Below are 6,387 nucleotides of genomic sequence, written 5' to 3'. Positions count from 1 at the left end.
GAGATAAAGGGGGATATTGATGTGAATACAATCATAGTTGGAGATTTTAACACTGCATTAACATCACTAGACAGATCTTCCAGACAGAAAATAAACAAGGCAACAGCGAAATTAAATACTACAATAGAAAAACTAGATTTGGTGGATATTTTCAGAGCATTACACCCCCAAAAAATAGGATATACATTCTTTTCAAGTACACATGGAACATTTTCCAGGATCGATCATGTTTGGACACAAAAGAAACCTCAACAATTTTAAGAAGAAAGAAATTATCTCAAGCATCTTTAATGACCACAATGCCATGAAACTAGAAATCAACAACATAGAAACAATGGAGAAAAAAAGGAAAGCATGGAGATTGAACAATATGTTATTGAACAAACAATGGGTCAATGAGTAAATCAAAGCTGAAATTAAGAAATACCTTGAGACAAATGACAATGAAAGCACAACCACTCAAAATCTATGGGACACAGCAAAGGCAGTGCTAAGAGGGAAGTTAATAGTGATACAGGCCTTCCTCAGAAAATAAGAAAAATCTCAAATAAACAATTTAACCCACCACCTGAATGAATTAGAAAAGGAAGAACAAAAAGCCCAAAAAGGCAGCAGAAGGAAGGAAATAATAAAGATCAGGGAGGAAATAAATACAATAGAGATTAACAAGACCATAGAAAAAATCAACCAAACCAAAAGCTGGTTTTTTGAAAAAGTAAATAAAATCGACAAACCTCTGGCCAAACTCACAAAGAAGGAAAAAGAGAGAGCACAAATTAGAAAATAAGAAAGGAAAATGGAGAAATTACAACAAACAAAATAGAAATACAGAAGATATGTGAGAATAGTATGAAAAACAATATGGAACCAAACTGGATAACCTAGAGGACATGGAGAAGTTTCTGGAAACATACAGTCCACCAAGAATGCATCAAGAAGAAATTGACCACTTGAACAATCTGATCACTAGAAAGGAAATAGAAATAGCAATTAAAAACCTCCCTACAAATAAAAGTCCAGGACCGGACGGCTTCACCGGGGAATTCTACAAAACATACAAAGAAGAACTCATACCAGTCCTTCTCAAACTCTTCCAGACGATTGAAAAGGAGGGAATACTCCCAAACTCATTCTATGAAGCCACCATCACCCTGATACCAAAACCAGGCAAAGACACTACAAAAAAAGATAATTATAGGCCAATATCACTGATGAACATAGACGCCAAAATCCTCACCAAAATTTTAGCAAATAGAATCCAACAACACATAAAAAAGATTATACATCATGACCAAGTGGGGTTCATCCCAGGGACACAAGGCTGGTTCAACATACGCAAATCAAGCAGTGTAATACATCACATCAACAAGAGAAAGGACAAAAACCACATGATCACATGATCATCTCAATCGATGCAGAAAAAGCATTTGATAAAATTCAACACCCATTTATGATAAAAACTCTCGCCAAAGTGGGTATAGAGGGAACATATCTCAACATAATAAAAGCTATATATGACAAACCTACAGCCAGCATAGTACTCAACAGTGAAAAACTCAAACGCTTCTCACTAAAATCTGGGACAAGTCAAGGCTGCCCACTATCACCACTCCTATTCAACATAGTCTTAGAAGTCCTAGCCACAGAAATCAGGCAAGAGAGAGAAATAAAAGGGATCCAAATTGGAAAAGAAGAAGTAAAAGTGTCACTATATGCTGATGACATGTTACTGTATATAGAAAACCATAAAAGGTCCACACAAAAACTACTAGAGCTGATTGAAGAATTCAGCAAGGTAGCAAGTTACAAGATTAACGTTCAAAAATCAGTTGCATTTCTTTACACTAATGATGAATCAAAAGAAAAAGAAAGTAATGATACAATCCCACATACATTTCAAAAATTTTCTCCTTGAAGAAATAAAAGCAAGAATAAACAAATGGGACCTAATGAAACTTACAAGCTTCTGCACAGCAAAGGATACCAGAAGTACAACAAGAAGACAACCTACTGAATGGGAGAAAATTTTTGCAAATGAAACTGACAAAGGCTTGATCTCCAGAATATATAAGCAGCTCATACGACACAATAAGAAAAAAAATAAACAACCCAATCCAAAAATGGGCAGAAGACCTAAACAAGCAATTCTCCAAGGAAGACATACAAATGATTAAAAGGCACATGAAAAAATGCTCATTATCACTAATTATCAGAGAAATGCAAATCAAAACTGCAATGAGGTATCACCTCACACCAGTCAGAATGGCCATCATTCAAAAGTCCACAAATGACAAATGCTGGAGAGGCTGTGGAGAAAGGGGAAACCTCCTACACTGCTGGTGGGAATGCAGTTTGGTGCCGCCACTATAGAAAACAGTGTGGAGAATCCTCAAAAGACTAGGAATAGACTTCCCATGTGACCCAGGAATCCTGCTCCTGGGCTTGTATCCAGAAGGAACCCTACTTCAGGATGACACCTGCACCCCAATGTTCATAGCAGCACTATTTGCAATAGCCAAAACATGGAAACAGCCTAAATATCCATCAACAGGTGACTGGATAAAGAAGAGGTGGTATATTTATACAATGGAGTTCTACACAGCCATAAAAACCGACAACATAACGCTATTTGCAGCAACATGGAAGCTCCTGGAGAATGTCATTCTAAGTGAAATAAGCCAGAAAGAGAAAGAAAAATACCATATGTGATCGCTCATATGTGGAATCTAAAAAACAAAAACAAAAACAAAGAAACAAACAAAAATAAAGCATAAATACAGGACAGAAATAGACTTATAGACAGAGAATACAGACTTGTGGTTGCCAGGGGGGTGGAGGGTGGGAAGGGATAGACTGGGATTTCAAAATTGTAGAATAGATAAACAAGATTATACTGTATAGCACAGGGAAATATACACAAAATGTTATGATAACTCACAGAGAAAAAAATGTGACAATGAGTGTGTATATGCCCATGTATGGTGAAAAATTGTGCTGAACACTGGAATTTGACACAACATTGTAAAATGATTATAAATCAATAAAAATGTTAAAAAAGCTTTATCCTTTTTTTCTTCTAGAAGATTTAATGTTTCATATCTTATGTTTATCCCTTTAAACCTTTTTGAGTTGATTTTAGCATACAAGGTAAGAGAGCAATTTCATTCTGTTGGATGTGGGTATTCAGTATTCTCAACACCATTTATTGAAATTACTATCTTTTCCACATTGCATATTATTGTCCCTCTTGTCAAAGATCAGTTTACCATAAATGTGCGGATTTATTTCTGAGCTCTCTAATTTGTTCCATTGGTCAATATGTTGTTTTTATAATAGTACCATAGTATTTTGATTACTAGAGCTTTGTAATACATTTTGGAATCAAGAAGTGAGTTGCCTTCTGTTTTGTTCAAGTTTGCTTTGGCTAGCTGGGGTTGCTTGTGGTTCTATATGAATTTTAGGATAGCATTTTTCTATATCTGTAGAAATACCATTGGGATATTTACAGAGATTGCGTTACATCTCCAGATCCCTTTAGGTAGCATTGGCATTTTGAGAATATTAATTCTTCCAATACATGAAGACAGGATGTCTTTCCATTCATTGCTACTTTTTATACTTATTTCACCAATGTTTTAAAGTTTTCAGGGTACAAGTATTTTGCTTCCTTGCTTAAGTTTATTCTTAGTTATTTATAAAAATAGGAAAAAGATCTGAATAGATATTTCTCCAAAGAAGAATATATTATAGTGTGCTCAAGATCACTAACCATCAGCGAAATGTAAATCAAAACCACAGTGAGATGTCTCCTCATACTTATTAGGATGGCTATTACCAAATAAAAAATAAAAAGTGTTGGTGAGGATTTGGTAGAAATGAAAACTAGTACAACTCTTATGGAAATCTATATGTAGGTTCCTCAAACAATCAAAAATATAACTATCTTTTTGGCAATGGGTTTGCCACCAGGACACAGGGTCATGAAAACCACTGCTAAATCTAAGCCAAAATGGGAAAGGAGAAGACTCACATCAACATCATGGTCATCAGACATGTAGATTCTGGCAAGTCTACCATCACTAGCCATCTGATCTACAAATGTGGTGGCATCGACAAAGGAACCATTGAAAAGTTTAAGAAGGAGACTGCCTAGATGGGAAAGGACTCCTTCAAGTATGCCTGGGTCTTGGACAAACTGAAGGCAGAACATGAGTGCGGTATCACCATTGATATCTCCCTGTGGAAATTCGAGACCAGCAAGTACTACGTGACCATCATTGATGCCCTAGGACACAGAGACTATATCAAAAACACGGTTACAGGCACATCTCAGGCTGACTGTGCTGTCCTCATTGTTGCTGCTGGGGTTGGTGAATTTGAAGCAGGTATCTCCAAGAATGGGCAGACCCGTGAGCATGCCTTTCTGGCTTACACTCTGGGTGTGAAACAACTAATCATTGGCATTAATAAGATGGATTCCACTGAGCCACCCTACAGCCAGAAGAGATACGAGGAAATTGTTGAGGAAGTCAGCACCTACATTAAGAAAATTGGTTACAACCCTGACACAGTAGCATTTGTGCCAATTTCTGGCTGAAATGGTGACAACATGCTGGAGCCAAGTGCTAACATGCTTGGTTCAAGGGATGGAAAGTCACCAGTAAAGATGGCAATGCCAGTGGAACCATGCTGCTTAAGGCTCTGGATTGCATCCTGCCACCAGCTTAGCCAACTGACAAGCCCTTGTGGTTGCCCCTCCAGGACGTTTACAAGATTGGTGGTACTGGTACTGTCCTTGTGGGTCGAGTGGAGCCTGGTGTTCTCAAACCTGGCATGGTGGTCACCTTTGCTCCAATCAATGTTACAACTGAAGTCAAGTCTGTTGAGATGCACCATGAAGCTTTGAGTGAAGCCCTCCCTGGGGACAACATGGGCTTCAACATCAAAAACATGTCTGTCAAGGATATTCGTTGTGGCAACATGGCTGGTGACAGCAAAAATGATCCACCAATGGAAGCAGCTGGCTTCACAGCTCAAGTAATTATCTTGAACCATGCAGGCCAGATCAGTGCTGGATGTGCACCTGTGCTGGATTGTCACACAGCTCACATTGCTTACAACTTTGCTGAACTGAAGGAGAAGACTGACCATTGTTCTAGGAAAAAGCTGGAAGATGGCCCCACGTTCTTGAAATCTGGTGATGCTACCATTGTTGACATGGTTCCTGGCAAGCCCATGTCTGTTGAGAGCTTCTCTGACTATCCTCCCCTGGGCCGTTTTGCTGTCTGTGACATGAGACAGACGGTTGTTGTGGGTGTCATCAAGGCAGTGGACAAGAAGGCAGTAAAAGACTGGTTAATGATAACAATGCATTGCAAAACCTTCAGAAAGAAAGGAGAATGTTTTGCAGACCATTTGTTTTTTATTTGTGTGTGGCAGTTTTAAGATATTAGTTTTTAAAATCAGCACTTTTTAATGGAAACAACTTGACCAAAAATCTGTCACAGAATTTTGAGACCCATTAAAACAAAGTTTAATGAGAATTTAAAAAATAAATAAAACTAAATAAAAATAGAACTATCATATGATGCAGCACTTCTGGACTTATAAATAAAAAACTGAACCCTGTATACCTAAAAGATACCTACACACCTGTATTCATTAAAGCATTATTTACCAAGGCAAAGACATGGAAACAAACTAAATAGTCATCAGAAGATAAATTGATAAAGAAAACACAGTCTATACATACAATGGAATATTATACAGCATTAAAAAATAAGGAAATCCTGTCATTTGTTATGACATGGATACTTATCTTCAAATTCATCACAATGTATACATTAAATATGTACAGCTTTTTTGTATGTCATTCATACCTCTATTAAAAATGAAAGACATAAAACTAGATATAAAGATATAAAAATAAAAAAGATATAAAAGAAAAAAAGATATAAAAAGACTGTCACACATTAGCAATGACTTCTGTAAAAGAAAAAAAAGCTTTCAATAAAAAGAAAGAAGTAATCTACTAGCTTATACCATACCTAGGTTCTGGACAACTGTGGCTATGCTCAGTAGTCAACTGGGAAGTTTTCACTGGCTTTTTTCAGTAATACTATGTAATAAATAGCCCTCAAAACTCAATGAACTACAACACAAGTGTTTATATTTCTCACTGATGAGTCTGTAACTGATTTGCCATTCTCTGACTAAGACTTTGGGTTGACTGAGGTTGGATACATCACGGATTGGATTTAAGTCTGCTCCCCATTTTCCTCATTTTTCTTCTTGGACCAGAAGATTCTCAGGGCATATACTTCTCAAGACTTATCACAGGAGAGCAAGAGGACAAGCCGTTCATGCCTGCACATTTTAAACATTTAC

The 6,387-nt window shown here is 37.1% G+C and overlaps 1 pseudogene; it reads left to right on the top strand.

The window, feature by feature from the left end:
* The first annotated feature begins 3,983 nt into the window (after positions 1 to 3,983).
* On the top strand, positions 3,984 to 5,445 carry LOC105095306 (elongation factor 1-alpha 1-like; annotated as a pseudogene).
* The last annotated feature ends 942 nt before the right edge of the window (positions 5,446 to 6,387 follow it).

This window comes from Camelus dromedarius, chromosome X, assembly GCF_036321535.1.
Source record: "Camelus dromedarius isolate mCamDro1 chromosome X, mCamDro1.pat, whole genome shotgun sequence".
NCBI lineage: Eukaryota > Metazoa > Chordata > Mammalia > Artiodactyla > Camelidae > Camelus > Camelus dromedarius.
Note: the sequence above shows the minus strand (reverse complement) of the source record. Positions and strands in the feature narration are given on the sequence as shown.